This window comes from Hemitrygon akajei, chromosome 5 (assembly GCF_048418815.1).
Source record: "Hemitrygon akajei chromosome 5, sHemAka1.3, whole genome shotgun sequence".
NCBI classification, from domain to species: domain Eukaryota; kingdom Metazoa; phylum Chordata; class Chondrichthyes; order Myliobatiformes; family Dasyatidae; genus Hemitrygon; species Hemitrygon akajei.
The window spans coordinates 180504341-180524220 of record NC_133128.1 but is presented as its reverse complement, the minus strand read 5'-3'; the positions used below and the strand labels follow the sequence as shown (position 1 = coordinate 180524220).

At 44.2% G+C, this 19880-nt stretch overlaps 1 long non-coding RNA gene across 1 annotated transcript; it reads right to left on the bottom strand.

Annotated features, from left to right (window-relative positions):
* Nucleotides 1-398: 398 nt before the first annotated feature.
* LOC140727412 (uncharacterized) lies at nucleotides 399-7936 on the bottom strand. Its single transcript, XR_012098849.1, has 3 exons — nucleotides 7712-7936; nucleotides 3086-3234; nucleotides 399-443 (listed from the first exon to the last, which is right to left on the bottom strand). It is a non-coding gene; the product is annotated as an uncharacterized lncRNA (long non-coding RNA).
* Between the last annotated feature and the right edge of the window lie 11944 nt (nucleotides 7937-19880).

The following is a 19880-nucleotide window of genomic DNA, read 5'->3' as shown; positions in this document are numbered from 1 at the left end:
TTTCATGCAATATGATTTTCATTCATCCAATGCAAATGCAGGAATGTCACTTATTTTAACATGTCCATTCTTGTGTTATTTGCTTTTGGTAAACTGCCCACTCTTTTCAGTGTTCATAAGTTTTTTTTAAAAACGTGAATTTGGAATGAAGGTTGCACATTTGAATTTCACTTATTTTGGTCCCCAGCTTTAAAAAAAAAACAGGAAACTGGTTCTAAAACAGGAATATAGTTGATTACACCTTGCTGTGCAAAAATCTAAAGAACATTTCTGTCCTCAAACACCCACTTCCCAAAGTAACAATATGCATTGTAACTGCTGTGGAGAAGATAAGAGCCTACAAGAAGGAGTTCCCCAATTACCTACATACAGGCATATCCAGTAGAAGGTTTGCTGCACTTTTCTTCAGAGAGCTCTTGGTAGAAAATGATTATCTCTGACGACTGTGGAAGTAAGAATTTCACAGATGAACATATTTGTACGTCCTGCCCCAATGTCACAAACACCCTCAAAAGTCAGTAATGAATATAACAACATTTCTAGTCTTCAAGATTTTGCTATAGACAATAGACAATAGAGAAGTAGACCATTCGGCCCTTCGAGCCTGCACCGCCATTTTGAGATCATGGCTGATCATCTACTATCAATACCCGGTTCCTGCCTTGTCCCCATATCCCTTGATACCCCTATCCATAAGATACTTATCTAGCTCCTTCTTGAAAGCATCCAGAGAATTGGCCTCCACTGCCTTCCGAGGCAGTGCATTCCAGACCCCCACAACTCTCTGGGAGAAGAAGTTTTTCCTTAACTCTGTCCTAAATGACCTACCCCTTATTCTCAAACCATGCCCTCTGGTACTGGACTCTCCCAGCATCTGGAACATATTTCCTGCCTCTATCTTGTCCAATCCCTTAATAATCTTATATGTTGCAATCAGATCCCCTCTCAATCTCCTTAATTCCAGTGTGTACAAGCCCAGTCTCTCTAACCTCTCTGCGTAAGACAGTCCTGACATCCCAAGAATTAACCTTGTGAATCTATGCTGCATTTCCTCTACAGCCAGGATGTCCTTCCTTAACCCTGGAGACCAAAACTGTACACCATACTCCAGGTGTGGTCTCACCAGGGCCCTGTACAAATGCAAGAGGATTTCCTTGCTCTTGTACTCAATTCCCTTTGTAATAAAGGCCAACATTCCATTAGCCTTCTTCACTGCCTGCTGCACTTGCTCATTCACCTTCAGTGACTGATGAACAAGGACTCCTAGATCTCTTTGTATTTCTCCCTTACCTACCTTTACACTGTTCAGATAATAATCTGCCTTCCTGCTCTTACTCCCAAAGTGGATAACCTGACACTTATTCACATTAAACGTCATCTGCCAAGTATCTGCCCACTCACCCAGCCTATCCAAGTCACCAGTGCTACCAGTGGTGGCACTACTGATACCCATGGAATGAATATCGCAGTAGCTAAATTATGAGAGAAGTGCTCATAGTTGTATCACATACTATGGACTTGTATTTGAATACCCTGCAGCCAACGTCAGAAGAGTGCTGCCATATATAATGAGAAAAGGAACAAGCTAGCATGATTTGCTCTCGTTCTACTGAAGCTGTGCAATGATGGTTGTTGTGTGGATCTTTTGGCTCCAGTATATGTTAGCACTGATGGAAGTATGTGCAGCGTGATTGGTAATTAACTTGGTACATGCCTGCCAAGGGAAAAGGTTCAGGTGTATTTATGAGATAGTGTCTAGAAGTACTTTTGATAATACCTACCTTTCTAAATCTTGATTCTTCGGGTATTTTAGAGAAATTGTTAGAACTAAATCCTTTTCAGAAAGGTGTAATATCAAATGTTTACAATATAATTATGAAAATACGTTCAGAGGCCTTTTATAAGATTAAAAATGATTGAGAAAGAGAACTTAACTTTATTATCCCTATTGACAATTGGGATAAAATTCTTCAATTAGTTAATTTATCCTCTATATGTGCTAAACATTCATTGATACAGTTTAAAGTTGTGCACAGGGCTCATATATCCAAGGATAAATTGGCTCGTTTTTATTCCTATATAAATCCTATATGTGACAGATGTTATTCTGAGATAGCTTCTTTAACTCATATGTTTTGGTCATGTCCGCTTTTGAAAAAATATTGGAAAGACATTTTCAATATTATTTCCATGGTATTGAACACTGATTTACAACCACATCCTATTACTGCAATCTTTGGTTTACCAATGATGGGGTCAATCCATTTATCTTCTTCTGCTTGTTGGATGATTGCATTTCTTACATTAATGGCAATTCATTTTGTTGAATTGGAAAGAAATTAATCCCCCTACCGTATTTCATTGGTTTTCTCAAACTATGTTATGTCTAAATTTGGAGAAAATTGGAAGTGTCGTATATGACCCTTCTATTAAATTTGAAAAGATTTGGAGGCCATTTATTCAATATTTTCACATGATGTAATTTGACCCTGTTCCAATCCTATTTGTTTTTCCGGTTTAGATTTTATATATATATGTTGAAAGGATCGGAGTTGGGGACACTGATGATTTTAATATTTTTTTTATATAGATACTATAAACAGCCCATTTTTAAAAAAGTTTTTTTTTCTTAGTAGTTAGTGGTTAGTTTGTTAGTTCAGTTTTTCTTAGGGTTTTAATTTTTTTTTCTTTTTCTCTTTTCTGTTTTTTTTCAACATGTATTACTTAGTTTTTTTGTTTTGTTTATATGATATTTGTATCATTCATGATTTGGGAAGACTTAACTATAATGTACTTATTGCTTGTGTATCCTTTTATGTTCATTTTAATTTTGTAAGTTTGTAATCCCATTATCTATGTACTAATCTTATCATGTTGATATTAATAAAAAGATTGAAAAATAAAGGTAATAAATGTACTTTGATATATGGTGCAATCTATTCTGGTAAAAATGTTTAAAAATGGAGCACCAAAGGGCTGAGTAATTGGGTGGTACAGGAAGAATCCTAGATTACAATCGCCTATTCAAGAGTGTCATCGTCTAGACAAAACTGACAGACATATATTGTTAACTTTATCCACTCACATTCCTTTGCTTGCATTCTTGATGTTATTCCATTTCATAATTATATATTGCAAGAACTTGAAATATGTCTTGCTACATCTTCTATCCATCCAAATTACAATCAGATTGCACCAAACTCACCAACAATTTCCATTGAACGGCCATTTGTTCTAAAGTAAAATATAAACATAAAACAACTCTGTAAATTCTGATGTAAAGTTTTTTCTTCCTCATTGTGTTATAACAGCTAATTGAGGAAATATAGACATGAAAATAGGTGTTTTTCAGTATCATTAGGGTTAATTGTATCTTTGCCACTAAATAATTCATATTAGTAAATGAACAAACTTGGTTGTATACATTGATTCATAGGAAGTTCCAAATCATCTTACAACCATTTTATAAGCAAAAACAACAGCTATTTTATCGCACAAATTTAAAAAAAATAAAAGCATAAATGATGTATTGGTAGTGATAGCAATGGAAGTAAATCTTTCAGGATGTTAGAAAGACCCTGTTTTTATTTCACAAGTTCAAATCAATTCGTGTTTAATTATCGTCCAATCATATATGAATACTGATGAATGCAGCCAAATGAGACAGTGTTATTCCGGGGCCAAGGTGTGAAACGCAGTACTGTACCAACAGTCACACAGCACAAAGCACATGTAGCAGGTACAAGATAGCAAACGTGTAAGATATCAGTAAAGTACAGCCAAGCAAAATAAAATAGTGCGGACCCAGATTCCATGAATGTCGCAGAAATCTGCAGTTGACCATGATACAGCTTGTCTTCTGCCGAGCGGACGCTGGGAGCCGCACTGGTGCCCGCCATACTGCCCATAGTGGAGCGTGCTGGCTCTGACACCTCTCTCCTGGAGGCTGTAAACAGGTGACACCATGGCTTGAAGCCCTGAGTCCGTGAATGCCACAGAAATCTGCAGTCAACTGCAATACCATTTGTCTTCTGCTGAACGAATACTGTGGGGTCAGCACTGACTCCAGCGTGGATGCCACGTTACACTCCCTGGTGGAGCGCACAGGCTTTGACGCCTCTCTCCTGGTGGCTGTAAACAGGCAACACCATGGCTTGAGGCCTAGTTCTCACTACGACTGAGGCCATGTAGCTCCCCTGCATGTGCAGATTGTGTACAGATGTGGTAGTAACATTAAAATTGACATTGTAATTCTAACAATCTTATCTATGCTTCTAAACTAACTGCTGCCATTTTGATTTAGGTTCGAACATAGGTGACCCTAGCTGCTGTATTCTTAAATTAACAAAATGTGTATGTATGGAAAAAAAGTATTTGGTTCATACCAGTCTCTAAAGCATAGTTATTAATTTATGCAAGTTTTTTTCCATTTTCCAAAAACTTAATAGTTGCATCTATAGAAACATTTAAATTTGTTAATACAGTCAGGATGTAAATTCACTTTCCAGAAAACCCAGTGATTCTCCTTGACAGCAGCAACTGAATGGGTAATCGTGCAATACAGGAATTTGATTGTGTTTGGAGCAATATTGAAGAAACATTAATGTTACTAATTAAAATTCAGAATGTTTTGACTGAATTGATTGGCTTCTTCTAAGTGCTGCAAGAGGTTGTTAAATGTATCTTCTGAATAGATGGGACCTCTTAGAAAATTTGAAGAGTGTGACGATCACCGTGAAGTAGTGGTGGAAGAAGAAGATGCCATTACGCAACTTAGGGTCAAATGTCTCAACTTCTTTACAGAGCAAAGATTGCGGAAACAGATTTAGATGTTCTGCTGTATTTGCTCTGTGTTACCTGCTGCAGACAGATATGGAACCCAATATGTATGAAGGAAATATAACTCCTCACTGGCAGTCAAATCCATAATGAGGCTGGACTGCTTTAAGCTATTTCCCAGATACTATATATTTATCATTTCACATTTGCTTTATATAAGGAGCAGCAACTTTAGTATTAACAGTTGTTCATTGTTGACCTCTCCCCACTGTGACTCTCAACACAGGAGCCCGTCAGGGCTGTGTCCTAAGCCCCCTCCTTTACTCTCTGTGTACCATGACTATGTTGCCACCCACAGCTCCAATCTGCTAATTAAATTTGCCAACGATACTACATTGATTGGCCTTATCGCTAATAATAATGAGGCACCCTACAGAGAAGAAGTTATCACCCTGACACAGTGGTGTCAAGAAAACAACCTCTCCCTCAATGTTGCAAAAACAAAGGAGCTGGTTGTGGACTTCAGGAGGAATGGAGACAGGCTCACCCTTATAGACATCAATGGACCTGGGGTTGAGAGGGCGAACATCTCTAACTTCCTCAGCATACATGTCACCGACGATGTCACATGGCCTACATACTGGCTGTGTGGTGAAAAAAGCACAATGGTACCTCTTTCACCTCAGGGTTGAAGAAGTTTGGCATCCCCAAATCCTAAGGACTTTCTACAGAGTGCATCCTGACTGGCTGCATCACTGCCTGGTATGGGAACTGTATTTCCCTCAATCACAGGACTCTGCAAGGTGGTGCGGATGGCACAGCGTATCTGTAGATGTGAACTTCCCAATATTCAGGACACTTACAGAGACAGGTGCGTAAAAAGGGCCTGAAAGACCATTGGGGATCTGAGTCACACCAACCACAAACTGTTCCAGCTGCTACCATCCAGGAAACGGTACCACAGCATTAAAACCAAAACCAACAGGCTACAGGACAGCTTCTTCCACCAAGCCATCAGACTGATTAATTTACACTGATACAATTGTATTTCTATGCTACATTGACTGTCCGGTTTTACATACGTAAGAATTTTTACTGCATGTATGTGAAGGATGTAAGAAATAAAGTCAATTCAATTCTCAGATGGTATAGGGATGGAGAGGGGGGTTAAAAAATAAATGGGATGTCATCTCATCTCTAAACCACCTTTATACACATGCATATATGAAAGCATCACCTTTTATTGGCTGTCAATTATCAAAGCATCTCAGTGTCCTATTGAGCAGAAGTGATAAAGCAAGTGAGGCTTCTGACTCCTCACATTTAATGGCTCTTTCATCACTTTGTGTGGATCACAGGAAATAGGAGGTCTTCCCAAGCCCTCTAAAGAAGACCATGGTCTCTTTCTCAGGCCTCCAGCACTTGCCCTTTTAGCCGAAGTTCTCCCAGGCATACCTGGCTATTAGTTCCTGCCACTTATCTTCTCTAGTGGCCACTCTCTCCACTTAACTGGCTGCTGGGCAGGCTCAGGGACTTCAGAATATTGATAATGTTTTGCATTTAAGAGCATCTGCTCTGTGTCCCTAGTCTTGCCAAGTTATTTAACAATTTGCAGCTTCTCTCTTGGTCTCCCTGTTTTTCTGTAATTATCAGGGCTTCTATTTTGTAAGTGACCACTTAGGCATTCAGACCAGAACCAGAGTGTCTGCTGCTTGGAATTCATTCTCTTACTTATTGCATGTGAAAGAAGCCATCAACACACTTGTCCTGTCAGAGCACTTCCCTAGGAGACGACTATATCTTTAGTTTGAAAGGATATTTCTCTTGGCATTGGCTAGAAAGCAAAGATTTTGGAAGTTTTTATGTGTGCCATAATGTTGTTATGTTGTAAAACAGAATGCCCAACAAGTTTCCAGAGAGTGGCATTAGACAATCGCTTTTCTACAAATACATGCCAGATGAAAACACTGCATTAATCATGCATTCCAGCAGAACATTGCCTGTACTGTAAAGAGCAGGTAATTCAGGTTCTGAGCAACATTTGCAATGACTGTGTCATGTTCAGGGAGTAATGGGTAGCATGGAGTTTGAGGCCCCTTTGACTTTGCGCACTAGGATTAAGCACTACCAGTCAGCAACTTGCATAATAAGAGCCTCTTTTTCAGCAGTGATTCAAAGTAGTTTCTTCCCACCCCTCTGCCTTACCATAGCCTTGACATCCACCCTGCCAGATTAAATAAAATTCAAATGTTTTCTGCCTGAAAATGAACTTTGACGGCAATTTGGAAATTTTGCATCCATGCATACAACTTTGAAAGGCTTCAAATCTGTACTGGTTTCACATCTTCAGTAACAAGAATTACTGAATTTTTTTTCTAGTGCTCTTTTCACTCTTGACCATTTTGGTCATAGATGGATCAATTTACAGTGGTTTTTCTTCTTCCTATACACTTACATATGTGTTTCTCAAGAATTGTATGCCCCACATATCTCATGTCTACAGTGATCTTCAGTGACATTTTCCCAAACCTTTTAGGTTCAGCTTGCAAGCTGGCAACAACAAGGTCTATTTCTACCTCTCTCGGCCCTATGTTATAGTCTCAAATTTATCATTATTACTCATCATTCAGCAACGTTTGAAAGGATGATTCCATTGTCTTTTGTCTTTGCTATAAACTCTATTCCATGTCACAATCAGGTACTGCAGTTTACCACCTGAACTACAAACCATTTATCTACTCCAACATCAAGGTAATCTACTTCTATCTCCATGCTTGTTTAAAATTTATCTACTGTGGAAAGTTTAATCTTGTTTCATTAAAACAATAGGTTCTCAGATCTGACTTGATGAGACAAAAAACACCAATTATCTACTTCGAAAGACAAAACTTCATTAATCAGGGCAGAAAAGAGCAAGCATTAAAATACTTACCTGGGCATGTGCAGATCCCTCTCACTTTAGTATGCTACACGTTCTGTGGTCTGTTCACAACCAGCTTGAGCCAAATAACCTCAAGGCAACCGACTGCTCAATTTTATGCTCTTCCCACTGACGTGAAATGCTGCAGTAAGTGGGCTGATGCACCATCAATACATCTCCGAGACGTGAGACGAGATATTGGCTTTTATTGACTGGAAGAAAGAACAAGCAGTAACTAACCACCATACTACATCCTGGAGACTGAGGGCAGGGCTCAGGCCTCAATCGCCTTTATACCGGGCTCTGTGGGAGGAGCCACAGGAGCAGTCAGCAGGGGGCGTGTCCAGACAGGTATATGTAGTTCACCACATTCACCCCCCCTTTGTTTTAAAACAGAGTCCCCATGGGGTGAAATTTCTCACAAGTATATTTACAGGTTAAGTCTATCAGGTGGTCGAATCTGTCGCTGCGATCTACGTAGCACCGGCTGTGATTGCACAGGTGCCGATGGTGATGATTGCACAGGTGCCGGTGGTGGTGATTGCACAGATGCTGGTGGTGATTGCACAGGTGCCGGTGGTGGTGATTGCACAGGTGCTGGTGGTGATTGCACAGATGCCGGTGGTGGTGATTGCACAGATGCCGGAGGTGGTGATTGGACAGGTGCTGGTGGTGGTGATTGCACAGATGCCGGTGGTGGTGATTGCACAGATGCCGGAGGTGGTGATTGGACAGGTGCTGGTGGTGGTGATTGCACAGATGCCGGAGGTGGTGATTGGACAGGTGCTGGTGGTGGTGATTGCACAGGTGCCGGTGGTGGTGATTGCACAGGTGCCGATGGTGATTGCACCGGAGTCGGTGGTTGTGCTGGTTCCGGCCTGACTGGAGGTGTCCGCCCACTAGGCGTCAGTGATCCCTCACGCGTGTGTGAGGCGCCTGGTATATGCGCGTGCGAGACGCCCGGTATAGGAGTGTTGTGAGGAGTCTGTGTAGGGCTCGGTGTGCATGGTGTCACCTCGGGTACAGGGTTCATGGTTACCGTGGAGTGTTCGGGGTAGTGGTCTGCTGCTCCTGCGGGCGCCAGGTCGCGGACGGAGACCGTGTCCTCCCGCCCATCAGGTAAGACCACGTAGGCATACTGGGGGTTTGCATGTAGAAGGTGAACCCTTTCGATCAGCGGGGAGTATTTATTGCTCCTCACATGTTTCCGGAGCAGCACTGGCCCTGGGGATGTCAGCCAAGCTGGTAGGGTGGTCCCAGTGACAGACTTCCTGGGAAAAGAGAATAGGCGCTCGTGAGGGGTGGCATTGGTGGACGTGCATAACAGGGAGCGGTTAGAGTGGAGTGCCTCGGGGAGGACCTCCTGCCATCGAGAGACCGGCAACCCTTTTGACTTAAGGGCTAAAAGTGTGGCCTTCCACACTGTGGCATTCTCCCTCTCCACCTGTCCATTTCCCCGGGGATTATAGCTCGTGGTCCTACTGGTAGCAATGCCCCTAGCCAGCAGGTACTGGAGCAGCTCGTCACTCATAAAGGAGGACCCTCTATCACTGTGGATATAGCAGGAATATCCGAACAGAGTGAAGAGCTGGCACAGGGCTTTTATGACGGACGTGGCAGTGGTGTCGGGGCAGGGGATGGCAAAGGGGAACTGCGAGTACTCGTTGATAATGTTGAGAAGGTAGACATAGCAGTCGGTGGAGGGAAGGGGGCCCTTAAAGTCAACATTCAGTCGCTCAAAGGGGCGGGTGGCCTTGATAAGTTGTGCCTTTTCAGGACAGTAGAAGTGTGGTTTGCACTCAGCGCAGACTTGGCAGTCCCTGGTCATCATCCTGATGTCCTCAAGGGAGTACGGCAGGTTCCGGGCTTTCACGAAATGGTAAAATCGGATGACCCCCCGGGTGGCAAAGATGTGCATGGAGGGCGTATAGCTGGTCGAGCTGTGCGCTGGCACACGCTCCCCGGGATAGGGCATCAGGGGGCTCATTGAGCCTTCCAGGCCGGTACAGGATATCATAGTTGTAGGTGGAGAGTTCTATTTTATCATTTTAATCACAAAAATTTTATCATTTTTGATTTTGCCCCGCTGTTGGTTGCTAAACATGAACGCAACTGAGCGCTAGTCGGTCAGCAAGGTGAACCTTTTGCCGGCGAGATAGTGCCTCCAGTGCCTAATAGCTTCCACTATGGCCTGGGCTTCTTTCTCCACCGCAGAGTGCCGAATTTCAGGGCCTTGAAGGGTACGAGAAAAGAATGCTACTGGCCTGCCTGCCTGATTGAGGGTAGCAGCCAGCACGAAATCGGAGGCGTCACTCTCTACTTGGAAGGGAATGGTCTTGTCCACTACATGCATCGTTGCTTTGGCAATGTCCCCTTTAATGCAGCTGAAGGCCGCGCAGGCCTCGGCAGAGCAGGGAAAAGTGGTAGACTTGACCAGGGGGCGGGATCAGGGCCAATGACCTCGTTCTCCACGACATACCCAAGGATAGCGAACCGGGTGGTTCCGAACACACACTTGTCCCTGTTATAAGTAAGGTTCAGGGCTTTGGCCACTTGGAAAAATCGATGGAGGTTGGCGTTGTGATCCGACCAGTCGTGACCACAGATGGTGATGTTATCCAGATAGGGAAATGTGGCCTTCAGTTGGCACTGGTCCACCATCCAGTCCATTTTCCACTGGAACACAGAGACACCATTTGTGACACTGAAGGGGATGCGCAGGAAGTGATAGAGCCTGCCGCCCGCCTCGAAGGCGCTGTAGGGGCGGTCCTCTGGGCGGATGGGGAGCTGGTGATAAGTGGATTTCAGATCTATTGTCAAGTACACCTTGTACTGAGCTATCTGGTTGACCATATCCGCGATGCGGGGTAGGGGGTACGCGTCAAGCTGCGTGAACCTATTGATGGTCTGGCTATAGTCCACGACCATCCAATTTTTCTGCTCGGTCTGAACAACAACCACCTGGGCCCTCCAAGGACTTGTGCTTGGCTCAATGATCCCCTCCCTGAGCAGCCGCTGTACCTCTGACTGAATGAAGGCCCTGTCCCCCACGCTGTACCTCCTGCTTTTAGTTGCCACAGGTTTACAGTCGGGGGTCAGGTTGGCGAACAGCGGTGGGGGAGGGATCTTGAGGGTGGAGAGGCTGCAAGTGGTGTCAGTAGCGCAGCTGTCGGCATGGTGCTGGGTGGGATGTGTGGGTCGGTGTGTGTGTGTGTGGTCAGTAGCGGGGTTTATGACGAAGTCCCACAAAACTGAGGATTCCTGACAGTGAGTGGTGGGAGGGGCCCATCATATGCCATAGTCACACTTTCGAGGTGGCTCTGGAAGTCCAGCCCCAATAGCACAGGCACACACAGTTGAGGCATGACCAGTAGCGCAAAGTTCCAGTATTCTGTGCCCTGCACCACCAATGTCGCTACGCAACCCACCTGGATGTCTGTGGAATACGACCCAGAAGCCAAGGTGACCCTTTGGCTTACCGGCCGTGTCACGAGTCCGCAGCGTTGCACTGTGTCCGGGTCAATAAAACTCTCAGTACTGCCCGTGTCAAACAGGCAGCTAGTCCTGTGCCCCTCCACCAGGATGTCCATCATTGACCTTGCAAGCTGGTGTGGGGCGCTTTGGTCGAGGGTTACAGAGGCCAGAGTTGAACTGCCATCTTGGTGCCCGGTAAGCACCGGTGGGTCGGGGGCGGGGCAATGTGGCGCCGACAAAGATGGCCGCCCCCATCCGGGCAGGCAAGATGGCGGCCCCCATGCCTCGCACGAGGCGGGCAGGCAAGATGGCAGCGACCATGCCTCACATGCAGCGCTGCCCGACCCTGCTCGTGGTTTAGACTTACAGACTTTGGCTAAATGGCCCTTCTTCCTGCAGCTGGAGCAGGTCGCTTCTCGGGCTGGGCAGTGTTTTCGGGGGTGCTTTTCGAGTCCGCAGAAGTAACACTGTATGGGCTTGTGACTGGCAGCAGCTGTGGTCGGGTTCGGGGAGTTTGTGGAATCGCGACTGGCAGTGGCGTTGGCGAATTCGCTCGTGGGAACCGGCGGCAGGGTCTGAGGTGTCCACGGAACCGGCGGGGGATCGCGCGGCTGGACAGCATCAGCCTTGTGCAGAGCAGCCTCCAGCGTGTCGGCCGTCTCAATCGCCGAGCGTAAGGTAAGATCGACATTTTCCAGCAGCCGCTGGCGCACGTACACTGACCTGATCCCCGTAACAAAGGCGTCTCGTACTAGCAGCTCCGAATGTTGTTCCGCCGTCAGACCTTTGCTCGCACGTGTGTCTGTAGGGCTCGGAGAAACACGGCGCTCGACTCGTCGGGTTGCTGCCGCCGCATCGCTAAGCGATGTCTTGCGTAGACGGTGTTCACTGGCCGCAGGTACTGTCTTTTAAGGGCGTCCAGTGCCCCTTGGTAGGTCGGTAGGTCCCTGATAAGGGAGAATACTTTCGGACTTACTCTAGATAGTAATATTTTGTACTTCGTGGCAGGCTCAGTCATTGGAATCTGTTCCAAGTATGATTGGAAGCATGCAAGCCAGAGTTCAAAGGCAAGAGCTGCTTCGGAGTCTTGCGGATCAAGGTCTAATTTTTCCGGACGTAAAATGTGACAACCAGCCTGAGCCAATAACCTCAAGCCAACCGACTGCTCAATTTTATGCTCTTCCCACTGACGTGGAATGCCGCTGTAAGTGGACCAATACATAGCACCATCTCAAGCCACAGAGTTAGAACTAATCATTACTTGTCAGCACTCGTCGCAAGACCTACTCATTGTGTTCATCATGTTGCCATGGACGTTCCGACGGTATTGCATTCTCGTGCTGAATTTCGCTAATAGTCATCAATGCTCCTGCAGCTGGTTCTGCTACATTCAAGGCTACAGTACATCTGTGACAGGCCGATGTTGCAGTGGCATCAGCACTGGACTTCGAGGTGAGCGGTCCCGGGTTTGAATTTGGTGGCCCCCTTGCACACTTCCCACCTGTGCTAGGTTGTGCATCAAGCTAGCAACCTGACCATAAAAAACTGACAATCTGCAAAAGAAACGGCAAGGTTCTTGCCTGACGTGTCACAAGGTGCAGAGAGGAACAGCAATAACAAGCTATACCTTTGTTACCTCTAGGTAACTCTGCTCAAAGTCTTTCAAACCATCTTCTATCTTCCACCATCTAAAAATATGAACTTATCCGAACTCTGTATCCCATATACCAACTTTCAACAAATCACCCTTCACTATTTGCACCCCATTCCAAGGAATCATCAGATTGCGTAGAGGGAGAGAGAGTTTAAAAGAAGTGAGTGGGGGCAGTTGACACATCTTTCATGCCACATTTCCAAGGAGTCATCGGATTGCATAGAGGAAGAGAACGTTTAAAAGAAACAAATGGGGGCAGTTGGCACATTTTGTGTGCCACTTTCCCAAGGATTCATCAAATTGCGTAGAGGGAGAGGAGTTTAAAAGAAGTGAAGAGGGGCACTTGGCTCATTTTGGACGTCACAGTTCCCGGGGAGACATTGGATTGTGCAAAACTAGGCCCTTGGCAAGGACCGATAAAAAGAAGTGTAAAGGGGGTTTCTTCTTTTTTTTTGTTACTGTGTATGTAAACAAAATGGCATCTTTGTTTTGTTAAAAGTAGGAATGCTGGCGTCTTTGTTATGATAAGTGCTGGAAGCTTGTTTGGGACTGTAAACTGATTGTTGGCGGGGATTTTGGGGAGTCGGCGCGATGGAGTGAGAGAGAGAGGACGGGATGCTGGAAGCTGGGCGACGGAACGGACCCCGAGCGGGGGTCCCCGGCCCAAGGTTTTCGGTGAGGAGAGGAGACGGAGACAGAGGAGTGTGGAGTGTCTGGTCGACCACCGTGGGTGGTCCCAGGAGGCGGGTCGAGGAGTTCGGAGGGGATCGAATGCCAGAAGACTTCAGTAATTGAGCTCCAACGGTTGTGCAAGAAGTGGTTTGGACTTTGATAAGTTTGGCGCCTTTTCTTTTTTTTTCTTCTTCATATATACTGTATCGTTAGTAATCGCTTAGTTATAGTAATCTTTATAAATTGTACTCATTTAATCGCATATGGTGTACTGTCTGTTTTTGGGCGAGGCGGGGACATCACACAGCATCCACACCAGCTGATTACCCAGTCTGGCGGGGCCGAAGGCTGCTCCCCCTAGACTAGAACGAGTTTGAGCGATGCCTGAGGCGACCCAGGGGTTACAGAAGTTAGGTTTAAGTGGAGTGCCATTGCATGAGTGGGGAGTTGAGGCTTTGGGGAAGAGAGGCTTAGGCTGTAGGTAGATTTTTTTTGTTATTTATTCTTCCTTTCATATTGCACAGTTAGAGCAGTGTCCCTGATGACCACACCTACAAGAAGTGCATCCAGCTGCAGCTTCTGACAGACCATGTTAAGGAGTTGGAACTGGAAATGGATGAACTCTGGATCGTTAACGAGGCTGAGGAGTTGATAAATGGAATCTAAAAGGAGGCAGTTACTCCCTAGATACAGGACACAGGATGGCCATCAGGAGGGAGAAAGACGACAGGCATCCAGTACAGAAAACCCCAGTGGCTGTTCTCCTCATAAACAGGTACACCACATTGGTCACTGTTGGGGAGGAGGAGCTGGCAGAGGAAAACCACAGTAGTCAGGTCCCTGGCACTGAGTATGGTTCTGTGGCTGGAGGGGAGGGGGTGGAAGAAGAGGGGAGCTGTAGTGGTGAGAGATTTGTTGGTTAAGGGAACAGAAAGGAGGTTCTGTGAATGAGAATGAAACTCCTGGATAGTTCGTTGGGTGCCGGGGTCTTTAGCTTTCTTGAGTGTGATCAAATAGTTTAAAACAGGGCTCAGGAGATGGTGCATGAGGGAAAGCTTCAGATTTTTGGATCATTGGGCTCTCCTCCAGGGAATGTGGGACCAGTATAGAAAGGACAGTTTGCACCTGAGCTGGAGGAGATAAATATCCATGTGGGAAGATTCGCACGGGTGTGGGGGGAGGGGTGGGAATCAGAGCTCCAGAGTAGTCAGTGGAGTGGTTCTAGAGAAAGATGTTGTTAAGCCTACGTACAAAAGGTTGAGCGTGATGGGAGCAATGTTCTGAGCTGCATATATTTCAATACAAGGAGCATTGTAGGAAAGGTGGATGATCTTAGTCCATGGATCAACGTGAGGAATTAGGATATTGTACCCATTTGTGAGACTTGGTTGCAGGAGGGGCAGGACTAGCAGCTTAGTGTTCCAGGGTTCCGTTGCCTTTGACGAGATAGAGCAGGAGGGATTAAAGGGGGAGGGGTGGCATTACAAGTCAGGCAAAATGTCACAGTACTGCTTGGTCAGGAATGGATAGAAGTGAGGACTAAGAAAGGTATATCGATGTTAATGGGATTATATTATAGAACACCCAACAGGCCTCAGGATTTGTAGAGAGATCGCAGACTGTTGTAAGAAACATAATGTTGTGATTGCAGGTGATATTAACTTTCCTTTTTTTTCAAAACTTTTTATTATTATTATTATTATTCAAAAATAGTACAAGTACATCAAAGTAACAACACTTACATCGAAGTAAAACATTGTAAGTGTTTTTACTTTTACACTTTTTTTGAAAAAAGTGTTTCAAAAAAGAAGAAATTATCTTAAGGATTGAAAATTTTTGTGAATTAAAAAAAAACCCTACTAAGCAAGAAAAGTGAGGTAAAAAAACCCATTGGAGGTACAGCCCCGGAGCCATGCGTCATACAGAAAGCTTCTAAAAATAAACATCAAACCGCCAACAAGAAAAAAAGATATATCAAAAAAAATTTACATTTAGATCGTGGAGGAAATTTATCAACTAACTGAAATTATAATTATGAGCAAATGAGCCCCATTTGGGACAGGTTGTTTTCTGGCAAAGGTGTACTTGCTAAGTGTGAGGCGTTCAAAAGTGAAATTTTTGAGAGTACAGAGTTTGTATGTTGCTGTCAGAAGAAAAGGCAAGGTTAACAGGCTTCTGGAACCTTGGTTTTCAAGAGATATTGAAGCCCTGGTTAAGAAAAATAAGGAGGTGCATAGCAGGTGTAGGCAGGCAGAACATATGAAGTACTTGAGGAGTTTAAGAAATGCAAGAGAATACTTGAGAAAGAAATCAGGAGGGCTGAAAGAGCTCATGAGGTTGCTCTCGCAGACGAGGTGAAGGAGAATCCCAAGGGCCTCTTCAGATATATTAAGACCAAATGGATAGTAAGGGACAAAATTGGCCACCTGGAAGATCAGAGTGGCAATCTATGCATAGAGACAAAAGATACGTGGGAGATCTTAAATGATTTTTTTTTGTATCTGTATTTACTTGGGAGATGGACACAGTCTATAGATGTGAGGCAATGTGGCAGTGGGGTCATGGTCCCTATACAGATCACAGAGGAAGGGGTGTTTGCTGTCCTGAGGCAGATTAAGGTGGATAAACCCCAAGGGCCTGCCAAGGTGTTCCCATGGACCCTGTGGGTGCCTAGTCCAGAAATTTCAGGGGCCCTAGCAGAGATAATTAAAACATCCTTAGCCAAGGTTGAGATGCTGGAGGATTGGAGAAGAGCTAATGCTTTTCCATTGTTTAAGAAAGGCTGTATGAGTAAGTCAGGAAATTATAGTCCCTTGAGCCTGGCATCAGTAGTGGAAAAGTTATTGTAAGGTATTCTAAGGGACTGGATATATGAGTATTTGGAGAGACAGGGACTGATGAGGGATAGTCAACATGGCTTTGTGTGTGGTAAGACATGTCCCATCAATATTACAGAGTTTTCCAAGGATGTTACCAGGAAAGTTGATGAAGAAAAGGCAGTGGATGTTGTCTACATAGACATTAGCAAGGACCTGCCTGGGAGGTTGGTCAAGAAGGTTCAGTTACTTGGCATTCAAGATGAGACACTGGCTTCATGGAAGAAGCCCGAGAGCGGTTGTAGATGGTTTCCTCTATGCCTGGAGAACTGTGACTACTGGTGTGCCACAGGGATCAGTGCTAGGTGCGCTGTTGTCATTGATATCAGTGATGTGTACGATAATGTGGTAAAATGGATCAGCAAATTTGTGGATGTCACCAAGATTGGGGGTGTAGTGGATAACTACAAAGACTATCAAAGCTTGCAGCGGTATCTGGACCAGCTGGAAAAATGGGCTGACAAATATTAGATGGAATTTAATGCAGACAATTGTGAGGTGTTGCACTTTGGGAGGACCAGCCAGGGGAGGTCTTACATGGTGAGCAGTACTCGTCATGGGTAGGGCACTGAGGACTGCAGTAAAAAAGAGAGATATGTGAATACAGAGGCATACTTTCTTGAAAGTGCCGTCACAGGATTTGGTACATCAGCCTTCATAAATCAATAAATTGAGTACTGGAGTTGGGATGTTATGTTGAAATTATATAACACATTGATGAGGCCTAATTCAGAGTATTGAGAACTTAAGAACATAAGGAATAGGCGCAGGAGTAGGCAGGAGTAGGCCATCTGGCCTGTTGAGCCTGCTCTGCCATTCAATAAGATCATGGCTGATCTGGCCATGGACTCATCTCCACCTACCTGCCTTTTCCCCATAACCCTTAATTTCCCTTACGAACCAAAAATCTCTCCAACCTTGTCTTAAATATATTTACTGAGGTAGCCTCCCCTGCTTCATTGGGCAGAGAATTCCACAGATTCATCACTCTCTGGGAAAAGCAGTTCCTTCTCATCTCTGTCCTAAATCTACTCTCCTGAATCTTGAGGCTATGTCCCCTAGTTCGAGTCTCACCTACCAATGGAAACAACTTCCCTGCCCTTTATCTATCCCTTTCATAATTTTATATGTTGCTATAAGTTCTCCTCTCATTCCTCTGAATTCCAGTGAGTACAGTCTCAGGTGACTCAATCTTTCCTCATAGTCTAACCCTCCTCAATTCTGGAATCAACCTGGTGAATGTCCTCTGCATTGCCTCCAAAGCCAGTATATCCTTCCTCAAGTAAGGAGACCAGAACTGCAGGTGCAGCCTCACCAGTACCCTGTACAGTTGCAGCATAACCTCTCTGCTCTTAAATTCAGTCCCTCTAGCAATGAAGGCCAACATCCCATTTGCCTTCTTGTTAGCCTGCTGCACCTGCAAACCAAACTTTTGTGATTCATGCACAAGCACTCCCAAGTCCCTCTGCACAGCAGCATGCTGCAATTTTTTACCATTTAAATAATAATCCGCTCTTCCATTTTTCCTTCCAAAGTGGATGACCTCACATTTACTAACATTGTACTCCATCTCCCAGACCCTTGCCCACTCACTTAAGTCACCTATATCTCTCCACAGACTCTCCGTATCTTCTGCACTATTTGCTTTTCCAGTCAACTTAGTATCATCAGCAAACTTAGATACACTACACTCAGTCCCCTCTTCCAATTGTTAATGTATATTGTGAACAGTTGTGGCCCCACCATTGACCCCCGTGGCACACACTCACCACTGATTGCCAATCAGAGAAACACTCATGTATCCCAACTCTCTGCTTTCTATTAGTTAACCAATCCTCTATCCAGGGCCGGACTAAGCTAGTGTGGGGCCTGTAGCATATGTTATAAAGGGGCCCTAAATCTAAAAAATGCACATAAGTATTAAAACATAAGTTATTTACTTGCATAGTAAAGTAATTCAATTTTTTCATTTGCTATACAGCCAGATAATATGACAAATGTCTGACACTTCAGTAATTTTATTACTTACATGTAGGTATCAATTTCAAATGTTAAAAGTAACAAACCTACAATTTAAAACTGCATTTTCTAGATTTAGCATCAGCAAATTTGTTGATGATACTGGAAATGTCTATTTCATGCAGAAGTTCATGTTCAATGCTCATTAGAGTGAGATTGTTCAATCTGTTTTGACCCATGGTGCTCCTTAGTTCATTTTTAATCCTTTTCAGTTTTGAAAATGACCGTTCTCCACTGCAGTTGGTAATCATGAGTTATAAATAGATGCGCAAGGCATTTTCTACATTTGGAAAACATGACTCCAAAGAATTGTCAGTTATCAAACATTACTACTGTAACTCTACAAGGTCTTGTTTGGCATCAACATGAGAAGCAAGATCAGTTTTCAACAGTTCAGTAAGCTGCACAAATTCTTCATCAAGACTTTCTTCCAGATCTTCTGGATATGATTTAATAAGATTTGATGACCTCTTTACGATCTCTTCAGGTGTAAACAACTGTAACTGATGAAGGAATCCAAAAACATCATTCGCCTTTAGATAAGCTTTCTGCCTTTTTGATAGGGCAGAAAGCAAGCTGTCAATAATGGCAAGAAATGTTCGGCTTTTAAACTTCTGAGAAGGCGTTTGAGATTCAACAAGTAGGTCAAGAGTGCTGGAACCATTGAAATCATCATACGCGTAGTTTTGATTGTGTTTCTTCAAGTTTGCTGTTGATAATCTTCACACTTAGTCAGATCCTTGGCTTTTTGCACAATATCTGAAAAAGTAGACCACATAGCTTGAATATATCCATGCAAGGATTCATATATTGCACAAACTGTGTTCAAGTCTTGGCCAGAAGATTGCAAAGAAGTGCTGGTAATTTGAAAACGCTGTAATACTCGATCCCACAATATGACCATTATTCCTGTTTCCTACTTCATCATGGTTGAAAGTAGTCCACGAGCCTGTTGTTAACACTCTGTCTTCTGACATTGTTATTTGAAATGTCATCCAAGACTTGTTTTATTGCAGGAAAGCTGTGTAAAAGCGCTTTTGTTGCATCTGCACGAGCTGATCACCTGGTATCTGACATTCTTTTCACAACGGGCAAATGAGCACCACCATCAGATAGTGCAGCAGAAAGGAGATCCCACCGATAAGTAGAAGCAGAAAAAAATGTGTACAACTTCCTACAAATTGAAAGAAAATTAATGCTTCTTGACAACATTCAGCAGCACATTTTCCACCCAAATTTAGTGAATGTGCAAAACATGGAATGTAATCCGCAAGCTCATTCAGCTCTTTAATTCATGCTTGTAAGCCGCTGTACTTGCCACTCATGTTGCTGGCATTGTCATAACTTTGACCACGGCAGTCTTTTCTATCAACGTCATTTTCCTTTAAAAAGTCAAGTAAACTTTGAGCGAGCTGTTCAGCATTATGACCTGCCATATCCCAAAACTTCACAAACCTTTCAACTGGTCCAGACGGCAAAGTATAGT